At 38.0% G+C, this 20236-nt stretch overlaps 2 long non-coding RNA genes across 16 annotated transcripts in view; one reads left to right on the top strand and one right to left on the bottom strand.

The window, feature by feature from the left end:
• The window catches only part of LOC310677012, a 224281-nt gene that overhangs the window by 83763 nt on the left and 120282 nt on the right, over positions 1-20236 (bottom strand). The window lies entirely within an intron of this gene.
• Positions 8445-11623, top strand: LOC310676915. The gene is made up of 2 exons (XR_014510789.1): positions 8445-9112; positions 10160-11623. It is a non-coding gene; the product is annotated as an uncharacterized lncRNA (long non-coding RNA).

Here is a 20236-nt window from a genome sequence, read left to right as displayed (position 1 = left end):
GAACTTTAGCTTGAAATAGTCTGCGCTGACACAAGTATCAGCTTCTGCTATACAACATCATGTTCAAAATAAGTATAAGAATCACTAAACTGACATAATGACATCACATAAATATGATTTCCCCACATCGAAATAACACAAGTTCCCATTTGACAGTTTAAGAGAACTTGTAATTTTTTAAAAAAAATAAGTCACTTAATCAGAGAAAGCCAGTGTGGACAGGTTAAGGATGGCAGACACAACTTTGAACAGCATTCAGGAAGCATAAAAAGGTAAAGGTAAAGGGAACCCTGACCATTAGGTCCAGCTGTGACCGACTCTGGGGTTGCGCGCTCATCTCACTCTATAGGCCTAGGGAGCCGGCGTTTGTCCGCAGACAGCTTCCGGGTCATGTGGGCCAGCATGACTAAGCCACATCTGGCGAACCAGAGCAGCACACGGAAATGCCGTTTACCTTCCCGCCGGAGCGGTAGCTATTTATCTACTTGAACTTGATGTGCTTTCAAACTGATAGGTTGGCAGGAGCAGGGACCGAACAATGAGAGCTCAACCCGTCGTGGGGATTCGAACTGCTGACTTTCTGATCGGCAAGTCCTAGGCTCTGTGGTTTAACCCACAGCACCACCCGCGTCCCTATTCAGGAAGTATAGAATACAATAAATTACTTCATGACAGTCAGGGCTGGCAGGAACAAAGCCAATAGGTCTTAGTCACACTGCATAGTTAGCAGGAATATGCAAATAAGCTAAATCAGTGGGTTCCACAGATCTGGAAAGGGACTGTCAATGAGCCTCCCTAAAGTCAGAATCACAATGTTAATGGGTGTAGGATTCCAAGCAGGTTCCAAATCATTCTTACTTCATAATAATGAGTTCAGGAAAGACAACAAGTTGAGGGGGGGGGGGATATACTTTTTTACATGTAGTTCTGATAAGATGGCAGTGTTATCTGAAAAATGTTGTTCTGGCTCAATAAGGCAGGGAAGGCACTTTCAACATTTCCAGCTTTTGCTTGTTTGTTTAAATAATTATAATTATAATAAAAATAAGATAATTGCTTATTGCCTTCACATCTGATGGGAGGGTGTTCCACAGGGCAGGCGCCACTACCAAGAAGGCCCTCTGAACAGTGACAACTTTTGCCCAACAACACAAATATTTAAAATATTGTCATTCAAATAGGAAATCATTGCTTTCAAATCATTAGTGCAAGAAAATTGCTGATGGTTGTGTTTTTTGTTTGTTTTCAGAATTCTCTTGCATTAATAACAGCTGCCTTAGGTTTGGCAAAAAGAAGTGTGATATGGGTATTTTTAAACAAATAAAAATAAATGATGATTTTCAGCAAAGAGTATACAGTGTCCGGGTTCCACAAGTTGGAGCACCAAAGTACTGTGAAATCTCTCACTAAGAGACATAGGGGAAGGGAATCCTGGTCAAGACATGTAGCCACTGATAGCCTTACCCTCCATCAATTTGTCTAACCTGTTTTTAAAGCCAGCCAAGTTGGTGGCCATAACTACATCTTGCGGGAGCAAATTTCATTGTTTGTACTGTATGAAGGACCTCCTTTGTGTGCCCCAAATCTTCCAATGTTCAACAGTCCTGGGTTCCAATATTATGAGGGAGGAAAACTTTCCTCAATTCACTTCTCTACACTATGCACGATCATTCCTTCCCCCAAGCTCACCCTTTAAATTTTTTTAAAAATCCTCATGAAAAGAGTTGCTCCAGTCATTTTGGTTGCCCTTTTCTGAACCTTTTCCCGTTTCATACTGTCCTTTTTGAGATGAACTGACTGGAACTGTACTTAGTAGTCCAAGTGTGGCCATGCCACAGATTTATAAAACATTATTATATTGGCATATGATGGAGGCCTTCTGATCTCCCTAATTTGTATTCTATTGCTCCCAGTCTACTACCAATGACAAAGGATAGTTGATTAGTTTACTGTCCAATCATACATCATCATAAGGATAGAGTGTTACCAGCTGTCATACACAAAGGCAAGTAACAGAAACCCCATCCGCATGTAATTGCAGTATCTGTCTATTATTGTTGAGAATTCTTGGAGAACAGGTAAGGTCCCTATAGAATGGAGGTGGGCAAATATTGTGCCCATCTTCAAAAAGGGGGAAAAGAATACCCAGGCAACTACCGACTTGGGGGCTTGACACCGATACCAAGAAATGTCCTAGAGCAGATAATGAAAGGGTCAGTCCTTGAGCACTTAGAAAAAGATGCTGTGATTACTAAGACCCAGCATGGCTTTCTCAAAAACAAGTCATGCCAGTCATTTCTTTTTTTCTTTTTGATAGTTACTATTTTTGTGGATCAGGAGAAAGCAGTGAACATAGTATATCTTGAGTTCAGTAAGACTGTTGACGAAGTTCCCCATGACTGCCTTGCAGAGAAGCTGAAAGGAGATAGGATAGTCATCTTCCAATAGTTAAAGAGCTGTCATATGAAGGATGGAGCAAGCTTGTTTTCTCCTGCTCCACAGGCTAGGATCTTCAAATTACAAGAAAGGAGATTCCGACTAAACATCAGGAAGAACTTTCTGACAGTAAGAACTATTCAGTAATGGAACAGACTTCCACAAGAGGTGGTGAATTCACCTTCCTTGGAGGTTTTTAAGCAAAGCTTGGATGACAATCTGTCATGTATAATCTAGTTGAGATTCCTGCATTGCCAAGAGTTGAACTAGATGACCCTGTGTTATCAACTCTACAAATCTATGATTCTATGATGCTAAGTACAATTTAATAAATAAACACTTTGTACCATTAATGTGCCTACTTGTTGTTTTTGACTTGGTTCTAACAACAAGGTCTGTATTTTGCTAAGCATGCTTAATAAAAAAAGTAAATAATATAGTGATAGAAACTAGGTCAAGTGGGTTCTCTAGAAAGAAATGTGGTGCTGCGGGATACTCAGCCATGAAAACTGCTTTACGGGCTTGAGGGCAGGCAGCTCTGTTGTCAGGGAAGAACTCATAGGACTTTTAAGACCTAAGCATTTTTCCAAACAATGTGGCCAAACTAGAAAGGTGCTGCTACTGTTTTCACATTACAAAAAGAAAGGCAAAAACTGAAAGATTAAGGCTGAAATCTTAGGCATACTTGCCAGGAACTCCTCTCTCTTTGGCTACAATAGACTTTCACTGAAGACTAGTTTTCATCACTTGTTTCTCTCTACAACTACTCTGCAGTTCATGGAATGTTAGTTCATATTCAACTCTTAAAAGTAGAACTCCTTTCAGACTCTTCTTGATGTGGTAATCTTCTAGGGTACCTCTCCAACCTTTTCCTCATTGCTGGCTGGAGATAATAATAGTTCCCATTTTTGAGAGGAGCTGAAAACTAGAGAAAGCATGCCAATGGTTGCTAGGGATCCCCTAACACTTCCAAATTGTTTCCAGAAACAGAGAGCCCAGGTACATCCCTCTTCTAACAGCAAACTTAAGGGGTGAGTGCCAGAAGGATTGAATCCAAATTAGGGTGTCAAAGAAACAAGAGGGAAATATCAGCAGGTTTCCACCCCAAGGTTTCCAGAACTACAAAAATAATTTAGTAAGAAAAAGTTCCAGGAACAAATCCCCTTAAAACTGTGAAATAGGAACTGAACATGTCAAGCAACCATAAAATGTTGAGAAAATCGGGGGGGGGGGGGACCAAGCCAGGAGAGTAAAATGCCCTGCTTGAGCCCTTTGCATTTTAGTAGTCCAAAGCATAGCTGTCAAATGTCCCTTATTTGAAGGGACAGTCCCTTATTCCAGCGCCATGTCCCGGTGCTGTCCCTTATTGATAGATGTCCCTTAAATGATGTCCCTTAAATTTCAAAGGAAGCAGCTCCTCTCCCTCCCTCCCTGCCGGCCAGGGAGGAGGGAGGCTCCAACTGTGTTGCTTGGCTGTGTTGCTCACCCAATAAGAAGTCTAAGAACGACTGGGGGGAGTGGAGCTTGCATGCCTTGTGTGTGGCTAGTTAATGCAAGCTGAGAGGTTTTTTGAATGCTGGACGCCATTTTGTTGCACGTGCTGCTGCAAACTTTGCAGTGCAAAGCCAGGCCGGGGAGCCATCTTAAGTTGAGGCTGCATAGGCCTTGTGGTGCATGTGATTCAGATTCTATTCAGTTGAACCTCTGGTTACAAAGTTGGTTGGACAGTGTTCTCGAAGCTACCAGCATGAGTTTGACCAGACTGCAGGATGACAGGAAGACTGGAGTGCCTGGAACAGGTGAAGCCGCAGGTCCCTTATTTTGGCTGCTGGTCCCTTATTTTCAAGGCTGCTGGCCCCTTATTTTCAAATCTGTAAGTTGACAGCTATGGTCTAAAGGTGGGCATAGCTATCTGGAATCTTGAACAGGAGCATTCAAATTAGGGAGGTGATGATGTGCTGCAGCACAGAGCCCCCTTATAATACACTAGCAGTGTGAGACGTATAATACACCAGCAGTAGCTGAGACGTCTGGTCCAATCTACACTACACAATTAAAGTAGTATCATACCACTTTAAACTGTCATACCTTCCCCCACAAAATCCCAGGAAGTGTAGTTTGTTAAGGATGCTGAGAGTCGTAAGGAGGCCTCTGTTCCCCCCGCAGAGCTACAATTCACAGAGTTCCCTGGGAAGATTTATTGACTGTTAAACCTCTAAGGGAATTGTAGACCTGTGAGGGGAATATGGGTCTCCTGACATTGCTCAGCACAAACAAACCACAGTTCCCAGGATTCCTTGGAGTAAGCTATAACTGCTTAAAGTGGTATGACACTGCTTTAACTGTTTAGTGCAAACGGGTCCTCTGAATGAAATTTACCCTTTGTCACCTTGTTCATCAAATTCCACCTAATATCAAACCATGAAAGTGTAATATGTAGCTAGGCTGTGTGTTATGATTACATATTTTGAGAAAATTTTTTAAATATGTACACTGCAATAAACTGCATTCTTCACCTACCCTAGAGCACATTAATTGGCCAATTACAATTCATTACTATGAAGCTTGGAGATCACCGCGCCCACACTAGTGATCATTCTACGACACTGTTGATCTAAAGTCCCTCATAACACATTGATATAAACAATGAAGCTACTCCATGGATCAAAGATATCAATATCCGGAGGATATAGTATGGCAGAAGAATGTGGATGGATTGAAAGAGTATACACAGCACAAGAAGTCCCATACACATAAATATCCTCATGTCCTCCAATGACTTGAAAGTTTTAAGAATGTGTATCAATTTTTTTTTTGGGGGGGGGTCATGTTTATGGTTTGAGTCTTGCTAAAAGTTATATATGTATATGCACTACAATACTAAATCACTGCTCAACATTATAGCAGCACCAGGTTCTGTCTTTTTTTAAAAAAAGGAAAATGAAGCCCTGTTCTTAAAGCAAACACAACACAAATCATATAAACCTTGCATTTGGCTGCATACAAATTAGTTTTTAAAAAATATCTACAGGCAATATACTTCACGTGCAGTCTTTTGTCTAAAGATTCTTTATTTGGAACTAATAAATACAACCGTATAAGGCTTCAGCTGAACAGTAAGCATGGTACATGCATCACTGACAGTAAGCATATTTTTATGTTTGCAAATATATAGTTATTTGGTGCTGTATTGTGGGGATGAAAAATTAGAAGTATCTCGTAACAATCAGTATAAAATCTAAGTTTATTGTTTCTTGGTTACATAAGGAATAGAGCATTATCCCATAATTAGTATAATACGGTATATCAGTATCATTAAGTCTCATTAAAAATAAAAACCTTGCTCAAACTAATTAAGTTAAGTTGAATCTGAAAAACCTGAAATCATAAGGAGAACTTAATAATTAATATATATACCATAAATTATCTGATGAACACCAATGGTTTCTTTTTTAAAGACAACATGACAATTGTTAACATTTATGTTACACTTAGATTTCTCCTAAGTGTTTGGATATATTTGTTTTGTCCAGTCCTCTTACTTCCTCCTGTTCCAAATGATATACTAAAAGACTCCCCCTCTCCTTGAAAAGCATGGTGTTATCATTATTCAACTAACTGTATTGCCATCCAAGCATTCTTACTTTCAAACACACACCATGGAGCTCCCAGTTTTAATACTTTATCATGTATCTTGAGAAATGATAGTGTTTTACTAAATATTAATCACTTTAATTTAAATTCTATAATTATGCATTCCATAAAACACTGTCATGAACAAATAACAGCAAAATAATGATGTACATATTTGTACAAACTTTACAGATACTCAATAGAATCTATATTATCCAATATATACAATCTATATTACCCAATATATTATATATTATCCAACACAAATATTTCCGTATTATAAACATGACCTTACAGGTTTTGGTAACCAAGTCATTTTCCCAGTTGTGTGACTCCACAGGAAAAAATAGATGCTTAATTAAAATAATATTTTGCTAACGGTGTTCTAGTACTCTAAATATGTCAGATACCACAAGGGTAAAAAATAGTTAATATTTTAAATGAACATACTGTTATCACTCACACATGGCTGTCCAAAAATATATACCTTATTCTTGAGAAAACAACATTTACATTTTCTTTATAAAAAGAAAAACCATTAACTGTAGATTTAAAGCAATTAAAACAACGCTGTATCCATTCTGCAAACCATTTTAGGAACATCAAGGTTGACAAAATAAGTAAATAAACTGAAGATGTTTTGGACAAGTAAACATTACGAAACTACCTCCGTTCTGAATAATAATAAAAAATCTTAAGAAGAAAATCCATTCAGAGTGGTAGAGATTAAGTATTTTCATGCTCATCAAACTTATAATAATAGTTTAGATTGAAAGAAAAGCAAAATCTTATTAGGCATTCACTAAAGCTTTCTTAACAAAAGGGCTTGTGGCCCTTTCACACACAAAAAACCCTTAACCCTTGACCTTGTCTCAGTTAACAGAATAAGAACACTGAAAATATTACATATCATATGAATGTTTGTTTTGTACAAACACTCTTCTCCATCTACTCTTGGGTAAGAAAAAAAGAAGTCCTCTCTTTGAAACAGCACAAGCCTGCTTCTTAAGTCATGTGACTTTTTTTTTTTTTTGCTAAGAGCCATGTGCTCGCGTATCATTTTACTCTGAAATATCTATGCGGATCTCAGCTCAACCTGCCTTTGCTTATAATGCATGACATGGGCTGTGAGGGAGCATGAGAACCATCTCTCTTAAAAGCAAGGTTCTCATAGTTGGCCTGTAACCATGGAAGCAGATGCTTCTTCCTTCTTTCTTTTTCTTTCTTTCTTCCATTTTTTTTTTTTTTTGCCTTACCCCTCCTTACCTCTTTGCAGCCACGAGCTGCTCCCTATTGTTAAAAGAGGTACGCCTTGATTTTTCTCCGTCGTGACCGAACTTGTCTCTTCTTCAAAGGGCATGATGCTGCAGGTCATCGGTCTAGACTGTTTGCACGGTCCAGAGAACAGCCTTGATGTAACCCTTGCTCCGTCTGTGCCACACCACCAGCCGTGCAACTGCAGACTGTGGGGGGACATTGGAGATCTGTATTTGAAAAGAAGTCCGTCTGATTTTGCCATTGTGCCTTTTCACTCATCGATCGAATGAATATCGAACCTTCTGTCGTTGCATGTGTGAAATAGATAGCTTAGCAAGCAGTTTTGAGCCCAAACCTGTGCAAAGGGCCAAACTGTTTCCTTTACTCCCAAGTAGTGTTCTTCATTAGATATCTGTTTCTCATTTATTTTATCCAGTTATATATTGATGTTATGCTTCTTCTGTAAAACCACAATCGTTATTCTCAGGCTACGTCAACCATCACCTTTCTTCTCCTCAGCTTTTAAAGTCATTTTCTTCCACATAGTCATAGTTAAGGTTCACTCCTCAGCACAGTACTTGGATATCGATGATTTAAGGCTGTAAAAACTGAGTGATCGTGAGCAGTCCAAAGTGTGTTAAAATCACACTGTTGATGCTTTGATTGCTATTACAAGTAATAAAGCTAATTTGATGCAGAAATAAATGAAGCACATCTCACGTTCAGAGAGACAAAGTAAGAAAAAGTGTTGCCTTTTTTAAAACGGAAGAAAAAAAATCATTTTTCAGAAATGTGTAAAAAAAGAGAACTATAGCTTAATCTCTCTTACCACAAAGTCAATGAAACTTTGATCTGAAAATAATGGAAATGTTCCCTCTTCAGTAAAATGGCTACCAAACATATTTTTTATTTGAAAGAATATATTTCATAAGAGGTGGGGGGGGAGAGAGAGACAGACAAACCCTGTGAAAGTTATGTATAAATGTTTCGAAACCAAACCAAGCATTCAAATATATTTAATTTAAAAAGGAAAACAAACCAACAATCTTCAGTCCCCAAAGCACATAAAGTGACGTATTCTGAAATCTGTTGATAATCATGTTTTGCTCATCCTCAAATACTGTGACCAAATCTCTATGACCACTGGCTGTCAAAAAAAGGATGGGAAAGTTAACCCCCTGACAACTATCAGGATCTGTTCATTGTAAAGTATGCTTGCCTCTACTCCGGTCTAATAAAATTCGGAATCAAAAAGGGCTTATATATTCTTCAGACTGCTGCTTAGCAAGAACTGTCTATATATGACACCAGTATCTGTGTATGTTTTGAGATATCAGTTTCTCTGTACTTGGAAGACATACCTATTTTCTCTAATTGCCAAAGGCAAAGGGGAGGTGCACTAAAGAATAAAGAAGGTTATTGTGACAGATGAAACATAATTCACAATGAATACTCTTTTCATCCAGACTTAAATAGAAGAGGATTACTCCAAGGAGAATTTTAGAAGAGACAGTATACTTTGATTCCAATAATATAAGGACAGGCCACAAACTGGAAAGGCAATGTAAACCTAAATAGGATTTTGCTGAAGATTTTGGATTTCTCCGTACTGGAAGAAGTGCTAACTTGAAGAAAGTCTGAAGAGAAACAGTCAATGCAAAGCAATATGAGCTCGGATTTTCTGGAGTGGATAATGATGAATGTTTGTCTTATATTTCTTCTTCATTTGACAGAACCTTAATGAAATGAGATCACGCTATTTCTTCAGTAAATTTGTTCTGTGAAAGTAGGTACCTTATTTTAATACACTTACTAAACTTATCTGGCTTCATAGAACTTCATTTGTTAATCTTCCTGCTATACTTTGCTTTATCAGATGCTGGAGAAGTTAAAATTAGAAAATACTTACTAGAATAATTGTTTTACCAGATACAGGCAAATGTATTAGAACCAAAACACATTATATACATATAACTACATATTTATTTTACTTGCATTTTTGAAATTTTCAGGGGGGAATGGTTTAAACTGTAAATTGTTTAACTAATTCATTTTAATATTCTCTTTTGCTCATTTCACTTCTCTCTTTTTTAAAGTACATTTTGAGAAAATTAATTACTTATTATGATCATAGTTATTTAACAAGTAAACATAATAAACCCTTGCTTTTTCTACATTTTCATTTTCTTTGATGCAAATATATCTTGATTAACAAATAGGTGCATTTTATATGTTAGTCATTGTTGCTACAGTTTTGCCACAAAACAGTGTAGCAAGATATTATTTAAGCTAAAACAGAATACAGAGAATCTTAAATGGTAATACCCCAAAACAGTTTAGGGCGAAAGCACACATTAGATTCTTGTTACAGGTTTTCTTCATTATTGTATACATTATAAAATACTTCTAAAGGACTGTAAGGATGAAAAATGGTTTCTTAATCGAAATAAGAAATGTTTTAAATAATAAATGTTCTATAGTATAGCTCTATCTTTACTTGTTTCATACTTAATGACATGCCACCCAGTTTCAGTTCTGAACAGCATGCTACACATTTTAGCAACTTGTTTGTCCACATATGAGATTATTGAAGATTAAATTAACATTTGAATTAATATTAGTCCAGACATCTGAAGGAAGATGCTGTCCATTGAGTTACATCCCCTAATTTTATTACCAAGAAAAAATGCCATTCTATAATCTGTCACTACAAAAAACTATTCAGAACAATATATATACGATACTATTGAAGCACTACTTTCAAATATCTATAATATCAAACTGCCTATATCCCTTTTAATAACAGCCATGGCATAATTCAACATTTCTGCAGCCCTTTCTCATAGAATACGCAAGGATGAAAAGAAATAGTGAAATGCAAGCTATTTTATCATGGTGAGTACAGAGCAAGAGGCGTCAACTCAAAAGACAAATAAACTGAAAACAATTGTTTCATACAAAATGTCCATCTGTGTCAATTTCAGAGGTACGTGTTAAAGAAAAAGAACTGAGTACAGCCATTTTTATTTCATTTTGAATTTTAGTCATTATATGCTTCACTGAACCCTTATTAGAATATTTACTTTAAATATTTAGCTGCCATGAAGATTCTAAAATAGAAGGTTCCAATTTAAATCTTAAGATAGTATCTTTTAGAAAACTGTGACTGCACTATTCATTTTTATCGAGTTATGTTTAATGAAACAAAACATTAAAAGCTGCAATCTTAGTAGCAAATCATTGCATCTGAATAAAGTGTTTCACAAAACAGAATGTTATACTAACCATACAAATTAATTACATGGTAAAATTTGATGCCACTATATCTTAGCTAGGTTGCATAACAGTATTGTAGATCAACATCTCATTTTTTAAGGAAAATACTGTAGTCTACAAAACAATATTATTTTAAATACTACATTATTGTATAGTAGCCCTGCATGCTAATAACAATTCAGAATGCATATTTTCTGCAATTTATTGGCTATGTTAGTAAATATGAAACCAGTGTTTAGTTCCTTGTTTGAAGTGTGAACATTTTTGTTTAAAGACTGTTTCTATTATTTCCCTTGACCTTTTGTTGCTGTATGGTTATTACAAATTCAGCAGAGCAATTTAAACATCTTTAATTAGAACTATTTTGATTAGATGAGGCTAGGAGCCGCACTCTCCATCTTTTTTTAAAGAAGACTTTGATTTTATAAGACAAGCTGGAGAGGAGTCAAATCTGCCACATGCTGTGTGAAAAAATGCCACCCTGGTGTGAACAAAGGGTTTAGAATGGAGTCAAGAAGCGTGCAAGCTCAATGTGTAAGCTTTTCCTGTGAATTGTTCTGCCACAACCTGCAGGATATCAAGTGGGCCGGGAAGAATAGGCAGCTCTTAGAAGCTACAACAGAGAAACACTGGCAATCCAAAGTGTGTGAGAGCCTCTTTTGTTTTGCTTCATTACGGCAAACTGTTTTACCCAAACAGAAACTAAATTCAAGACCAAAAAAAGAAAAGAAAAAAGTCTGAGACTGGCTGAAGAACCAGTGGTATGTGCCTTTTTATCTTCTCACAGTCCGGAACAAGGTGATGGAATTTACAAATCAGATAATTCATGGCATGGGCCTCTCAACTCTCCTTCCAAAATATAAGAATAACTTGTGCTGCCCACCAAAAGAAAGAAAGCTCCGTGACCTTTTCCTAAGCTAACTGCTGTGAGATGAAGAAAAACATTAAACCTTCCTAGCTTTATACATTTCCTTCATGATGGGTGATGTTGAATTGAAAATAAAATTCAGTTTTTTCTTAACTCCAGTGGGTCAATTTATTTTCACTCTTGACTAATATTTGTAACTTTTTCCCTCATTACTTGGCAACAATTAATCTTCATAACATGCTCAAAAAACAATCCTCATAAAGTTTTTTACAATTATATACTGTTTTTTAACAACTGATATTCATAATCACCTTCAGTGATGGCATATGATGGCATAAGAGAACTCATCTCTTAGTTCAAAGACACAATTTCATGTAAGCATTAATTTGTGTGGGATACGATTCACTGTAATTTAGAAAGTAATATAAGTGTTCTAATCAAAATTACGAATGTTTTAGGAATTCTATATCACACTCATTATCAATTTCCATGTAAACAACAGAATATATTATCTTTTTATCCTGCATAAAGAATTCTGTAAGAATCACATTGTGAAAGTTTCTCTCTTCCCAACTTGCAAATACAGATCAATCTGTTACTTTCATTACCATCACACAGTCCATTCTATTTAAAGTATAATGCAACACAACACCCAAGGACAATACATATCTTTTTTTTAAAAAAAAAAACCAAAACTTATTTCTACAATGACTTTGTTGTGCATTATAAAATTATTCCTAATTAGTTCACAGCTAGCTTAAAAACTAATACAATTGGATTTTAGCTAATTCTAGCTGAATATCAACAAAAGAAACTATTGAAAAAGGAATTTTAAAGCTCACTTTAACATTAATAACTCTTTCATACTGCATATAACATGTCCAAAGCAAACACTCAGTATATTCCATAATATTTCATAGTTTTCCATTGTTTTAGATGTAGACATGTGTGCGTTCACATGGAAATATGGTTTCCACCAAAAACTGGGAAGGGGACTGAATAAGTCTGAAAAAAGTCTCAGTAATCTGGCCATTATGTATTGCTAATAAGTGTGTTTGAGCTGGTCAGGGTCTGCACTGCAAAGAAGCACATTTTCTTCATTCTAAAACACCAGGAGGAATGTGGGTTCAGGCACACAGTAACAGCATAATACTTTGCATGTCTATTCAGAATAAGCCCCACTAAGATCAACGAACCTTCCTCCCAAGTAAGTGTTAATAGGATTGCAGCCCAAGTAGCAGATTTAGCAAAGAGGACTGCAGCCTGGCTTCCTGTAGTAGAGCAAATGATACTGTAATTCTTTACTGGACCTGGCTGTTTGGACCTGACCATCATCCGATTTGCAGTTTTGAATTCCAGTGGTCAGTCCTGAGCAGAACACAACTCAAATTGCTCGTGTTACGAACATTTTTATTGAGTATTTTTGCTAGGATTCTAAACATGATTTTAGTTCTTTTTGAACCATTATCCATTAACTCTTGTTGCACCATAACACTGTCTAATGTACCTGCACATCTGAAACTCACACACTTCACCCTCTCCCCCCCACCCTTCTCTCTTTATACACAAGCACTGTTTTTCGGGGGGGGGGGAGTGCCACCACACGTTTGCACTCTCTTTTATCAATTACCCCCTTCCCCACCCCAGGTCTCTCTGGACCCCCATCTCTGAATCCTGTAGCCCTGCTATTTTTGTCTGAACTACCACAGGCTGCTTGTGCCCTCTGTGTCTCCCTCATGTGTTGCTTTTCTATTCACCTTTTCTCTTTTCTTTGGCCCTTTGCACCATCACCGTTTTCTCTGTGACTCTTCAGTATTAGCTGTATTCTCTCCTTCCCCATCATGCACATCTCTTTGTACTCCACCATCTTCCTGTCCCCACTTTTTATTTCTTCAGTCATCATTCCTCTCCTCTTTCACTAGTGTCAGATTACCAAATAGGCAGAGTATGCTATGGGCTCCACACCTTGATAATGGATCAAAATAATATTGATTTAAACTTGAAATAAAATTATTTATTAAAATTGTTGGTTGGCAAAATCATAAACATATTAGATCCTCTGTGAGGTCCCCCCCCCACAAGATTTCAACTGCCTAGGGGCCTCCACAGGGTTCAACCCGGCACTGTCCTTCACCCCTTATCTCTCAACTCCTCACTCACTCTGATAAAAACACTCGACTATTTGACTGTCATGTCACACAACTACTTAACACAAACAGGTACAAAAAGGTTGGGGGGGTTGAATGCCGAAAAGAAGAAAAACTGGTGCCAACTGCATCACAAGCCTTTGGATTCTAAACAAGGAGCGGCAATGATCACCTAATGATTGTTGGCATATGTTGCAACCAAGCACCCACTTTTAAGGGCCATGGTGAGAGGAAGGCAATCAGGTCTGGTTTGAGCTGTGTGTGTAGAAAATACTTTGTGTGTCTGTGCCTGATCTGTTGCATACTGACTTCATTAAAATGTTCTAACATTCTAGTATTATATAAAATATGATTCCCAGTTCAGTTTTGTACATCACTGTAACATCCTCAGTCTTTCTAATATGAATCCTTATACTTTCCCCAACTTCTGTGTGGAAGACATTCCAGACCTGCAGTATAATTGTTGCAAGATTTTGTAGTTGTCTTGTTTCCTTATTAAGGCAGAATGTTGAGAATCATGTAGTTAGTCCGCCTCAAGGTCTGGTTGCAACACAGAGTTACATACTGTAATTATGAAGTTTTCTGAGCTATAGTTTAGACGGTTCCTAATAATCGATAGAAATTCTGTTTGCATCAATGCATTTAGGAAGACATCTACACAGTAATGCTAAGATTTCTTTCCTGAGTTGAGGGTACAAAAGCAGTTGTTACTTCTGCCCTTTTGTCATTACAAGTACTTAATGCATTTATATGGATTGCAAACTAGAATCAAATATTCAAGAAATAGCAAATATTCAAAAATAAGGAATTTTCAATCCTCTAATGAAAAGTCACAATCGGGGCTGAAACACAGGTGAGATCAGCAGTATGTGATTGGATATCATGCCATCTTTAAAACAGGTTGAAAAGTCTCTGCATTTGATTGGAGGCAAAGATCCTGAATCCCTCTGCCCTCAGACTGGGGAGGATATTCATTTTGGGTAATTGTTCCTATTGGGTAATTGTTCCTATTAACTGATTACCACACGTTAGTCAAGACACAGCCAATTAGTATTGTACTGTTGAGTGGCTAGACCAAACACTTGGCCTCCAGCAGTATCACTAGTATACATTTTGTCTACCACTGTCTTAGTCTACTTTGTGAATCTAATGCTACCTATGAAAGCTCTCACCACAATGAATAACTTCACATCTATGATGCTACAGAGGTATTGTCAATTTTATTAAAGCTGAAACTTGAATTTGGACCTGTGGATGTGGCCACTAAATAAAATCCATCAGGAAAGAGACACTGTCTTTGAATACAGTCAGAAACCTTTATCTGTGGCATGAGTTCATAATTGCCTACAGAATTTCCAGGAGCTAAGCTCTCCTGAGTTTTATTTTTAAATATTTATTTCATCATCAAATCTTAAACTCATCTGCTCACTACCAACACTGTTTCTTGTTGGGTTCAAATATACAGAATTTCTCCTACAACATTAAAATGAGACCATAGTAGGTTGTCTTATACTGTGTCAAACCCTTGGTCCATCTAGCTCCTTACAATCTGTCCTGACTGGCACCAGGTATCTTGGATATCAGAAAGGAATCCTTCCTATCTTTACCTGCAGATGCTAGACTGAAATTGTGACCTTCTGCATGCAAAACATTTGCTATGCCACTGAGCTCCAGCCCTCAAAATGATTCATCATATGGTCTATTCCAGTTCCTTGTACAGTATCATATCCCTTCACTTTCACAGAATACTAAGTAGAGGTTTAATATTGTGTTTTATGAGGAAAACATTTCAGCAAGCAAGGAGGGAAAATTGCACAAGAAATGTTATAAATGCTTCTCCCACTTGAGTAGACTACTGCAAAATAGTAAATTGGATCCTATATATTTCAGGTTGTGGGGGAAAATAATTACATATTCTTACATTGTATGGCTAGAGTTATATTCTAAACTGTGAATTGAAGGAGGATAGTAGTAGTAGCAGCAGCAATTTTATTCATTTAATTATGAGCCATAACAAAGATAAAAGACATTTAGCTCCTAATTTCCTAGCAGCCAATGTAAATAGAGGGACGCAAAATAACATAATTTCCCTAGTCTAACAGCAAAAAGGTCACAATTTCCCATGGTGTAACAATTTAAAGGAGGGTAAAAATATTCATAAAAGGTGAAAATGGTTGGACCAGGAAGATAAGAGTTTGCTCAAAAACGTTGACACACATTCTCTTCAGACATTTAGCTGAATGTAATTTAAGAACCTTAAAGGTTTGGAGAGATCTTTCCTTAATTCATAAATCCCTTTTATGAGGTTTACTGTTGTTGTCTTGACCTTATTTGAATAGAGATTATGCAAGTTTAATTTCAGGGGTTATTAGAGAATGGTAAAGGAAAACAAATCTCTTAACACTTTTGATATATATAAATAGCTAGAATAGCTTGCCATGCCTTCCAGTAATGCAGGATTTTTAAGTACATTCCATTGGTGGGATGATAGGTTGCTACAGAAAGTCCAGACTTCTTATAACATCTTTTAAAGGTTATGGTTTCTTAATATGCATTCACAAGCAGTCACAGTTTAGTTGCATTTAATTAATTTATTTCAATCTGCATAGTATGACATGGGGGATAGGCACCTCTGACTCTACTGAAAGAGTTTAGGGACTTTTTCTCACAAACATTTTTGCATAACATACACACATTTCTTCCCTATTATCAAAAGCATCCCATATGAGGTGCTTTCATTACAGAGTTGTGATACTTTCCAAGCACTCCAAAAAGCAAAATTGTGTACCTAAAGAAGTGTGCCCTGATCATCCTAATCAAAAACTAAATAATGTTGTCTTCTCCTGTCTTCTGCTGTTTCACCTTGGTCCATCTCTCTTGCATTCTTCTACCAAAATTATTCATTCTCTCATTGCTCTGGTATTTACAGGTATGCTGTCTGTCATGTCGCTTTCAAACATTTTCAATTTATTCAATGGGAAATATTTGATACACATCTGAACCCAGTAGTCTAGAAAAGTATCCACAAACTTACCTTAAAAACTAATTAGGCAGTTAGTAATGGTAGTGACACAACTGATGCAATATACTTTGTTTCATTCCTGATGCTTTGGTCCAAACAAAATATGATGTTTCATGGAAACATTAACTGGGCATGTTTTATTTCTAACATAAACTGTTGTGGCGATGGCTGCACAACCCCCAAATAGGCTAAACAGTTTTCCTTTTGGAGTTTATAGTAGCTGGGGGGATTTTCATCCTGCTTCTGATGGTCCCAATCCTGACTGGGTTCCCCACCAAACTTCTTCCCATTAGAAAAAGCATGCAATTAAATCAGAAGAACAGCTGTGTGTGCTGATTTTTGCAGTGCCTGGATATCAGGTGAGAGCCCCTGCCAGATTTTATGGCTTCTGGACTAGGAGACAGCAGAATGGTTGAAAACCCTGACAGTAAGTAAATAAATGTGGCTGTTCATCAATGTGTCACTGCAATACTCCATAAGAGTCAACTTGGAACTTCCACTGCCATTTGCACCTCTGAGAATATATTTTTTGCGTATCTATATCCCACTTGCTTACCAGAGTTGTCAAGACAGCTTACAATATATTGTAACAATATTTCTATTACTATGGCGGGAAAAGTTGTATGCAATTTCCTACCCTGTCCTTCTTGGCCTGGAAATAGCTGCCCAAGCCACCAGATGTTGGTCCCTCATAGCCCTTAGCTTTTCTTCTGGGCTGGTGCTGTCTCCCATAGCTTCTGGATCTGAAAGCAGATGGAAGAGGCACTGGGGGAGCAAAGGTCTCCCTCAAGCCTCAGATGTTTCGGCAGCCCAAATTAAAAATAAAAACCTTGCATCTGAATCAGTTGCAAAATAGTTCTATTGAAATGAAAACTCTGTTCTTAAGAGCTACATAGAACTATGGTATGCAGACTAACCTCCGGAGTGTGTATACCTGAGGAAAGCCCATAGCACAGTAGTACCAATTCCTACGGTCTGAATACGAAAGCCTGCTTTCTCAGAGGCAGATAGGAAGCTGCCTTACACAGAGTCAGACCATTGGTCTGTCTTGCTCAGTATTATACCATGTAGAAACAGCTCTCAGGGTTTCAGACAGGAGAATTCCTCGTCCTAACTGAAGATGCTAGGGACTGAATGTAGGAAATTTTCCATAAAAAGCAGGTGCTCTACTCCTAAACTACAGCCTTTCCATATTTCTGTATTTCTGATTCAGTTTTCCCTCTACCTCCTTAAGAAAGTCATATTATCTAGCTCAAGAAGGACACAAGGGTGTGGCTACTTATTAGGTTTGCCTTCCTTCAGTCTCTTCATGTTCTCTACCACCCGCCGCACACCCAACTTTTTTGCGCTGTATTGGATTGCAAGGGAATAGTACCAATGTTACATCTACTTGAAGTATCTAGTCCCATCCATTCTGGGTCCCTATTTGCATACTCATAAGGCAGATCCTTACTTATTTTTCATGTTCATAGCCAATACTCTCACTGACTTCCTACTTCACGATAAACACATCACCAAAAACCATGGATGGGAAACCTGTGGCTCTTCAGAAGTTGTTGGACTTCAAACCCATCATCCCCAGCAAGCATGGTCAAGTATGATGGATGTTGGAGTCCAGCAACATCTGGAAGGTCACAAGACAGTTTTTACATATCCTCTGACCATAATAAGAATCTTTGTACTATACAGAGTTCTTGCTTTCTATATTGTAATTTTTAATGATCCATTTGCACATATCTTTCCCAGTGGATGAAATAAACTGAAAAGGAAAACATGGTAGAAAAAGCAGCTTAATCTTTTTTACCTGCCAATGGGAAAATTTGGTGTAAACAAGAATTTCTCTGGCAAGTGACAGCATGAACACATGGAAGTCAAAGACTGCTAACTTTGATTAAGATGCAGGTTGAAGCAGGCCTTCCATTAAAATTGCAGGAGAGGGTTAGAAGCTGAACCTGGAGAGCATTCAGCCTATAAAAAGAAGTAAGAGCTTAGGAGTTTATTAATAGTGACAAGAAAGAATCTAAGTATGGAAGGAAGGCTCTACCAGGATGAGATATGCTGATTCATACGGGTTAAAGATAAAGTGCAATTGGGAAAAATTTGTCAAAAACAATAATAAGAATATGAATCCTAAGTATACGTATTGAAAATAAAATTGATGATGAAATTTACTGGTAAGCAAATTTAGCAAACTTAAGCTCCAATCAGGAGTCAAGTTGGGCTATTTGTCCTGCAACTAACTCTGGTTTAGAAATCCTGGCTGCCATGAATTCTTTTCAGAGGTGAGTTGTGAGAACTGCAGGATAGACACTAAAAGTAAAATAAACTCTGCTTAACCCCAGCTAACTCCTTTCCCCTTGCAACTCTCCATATCCACCATTCCCATTCATGGGTCCAGATGCAAGTTTGCTGTTCCTTACAAGCCCACTGAAAGAGAGCTATCAGGCCTCTTGATTGAGCAGCATGACCATTGATAGTTGAAAGGGATATGACTATGATATAGCTATCTCAAACTGCAAGATACTGATGAATATCTACCAACAGAAAAACCCTAGTTCTCTTCCCATATTTTCCATCTGTTAAAAGGAAAGCAGGGCCATTTGCACATCAGTGTTACACGAAAACATCTGTAAAGGAACATCCAAACATAAGCAGTTGAATACACATAGATGTTCCACGTCATAAGGGCCAGTTGTGTGAAGCACCTATGTACATTTAGCTGCAAAAATGCAGTAGTAGTAGTAATAGTAGTAGTAGTAGTAGTAGTAGTAGTAGTAGTAGTAATATATTTGTATCCCGCCTTCCAAGACTGGGCTCAGAGCGGCTAACATCATAAAAACAACACAATATGCATAAAAACATACATCAATTAATTAAAATACATCTTAAAATTAATTCAGACAAGTTAAAATGTGTTTCCTGCTTGGCAGGGGGTTGGACTCGATGGCCCTTGTGGTCTCTTCCAACTCTATGATTCTATGAAAATCTGGGCAGGTGGCAATTATCAGGTTGGAATTGAGAGTGGTTAATACTTGCCAGGACCAACTGTTTCCACTGATCATACAAGGACCTGTGAGCGGGTTGGGGGCCTCTTCAGGCTTGTTTTATACAAAGGAAAGTAAGTCAAACTGAATCCTGCCCAAAGGCCTGGTAGAACAGCTCCGTCTTGCAGGCCCTGCGGAAAGATGTCAAATCCCGCAGGGCCCTTGTCTCTTGTGAGAGAGCGTTCCACCAGGCCGGGGCCACGGCCGAAAAGGCCCTGGCTCTGGTCGAGGCCAGTCTGATCTCTCTGGGGCCCGGAATCTTTAGGATGTTGTTATTTGCAGACGGTAAGGTCCTCCGTGGGGCATACCAGGAGAGGCAGTCCCGTAGGTACGAGGGTCCTAGGCCGTATAGGGCTTTAAAGGTTAAAACCAGCACCTTAAACCTGATCCTGTACTCCACCCGGAGCCAGTGCAGCTGGTATAGCACTGGATGAATGTGATCCCGTGGTGAGGACCCCATAAGGGGTCTTCGCCGCGGCATTCTGCACCCGCTGGAGTTTCTGGGTCAGTTTCAAGGGCAGCCCCGCATAGAGTCAGTTACAGTAATCAAGCC

Source organism: Podarcis tiliguerta (assembly GCF_965153285.1).
Source record: "Podarcis tiliguerta genome assembly, chromosome: 4".
NCBI lineage: Eukaryota > Metazoa > Chordata > Lepidosauria > Squamata > Lacertidae > Podarcis > Podarcis tiliguerta.
The sequence above is the reverse complement of the archived record's forward strand: the minus strand, read 5'-3'. Positions and strand labels throughout refer to the sequence as shown.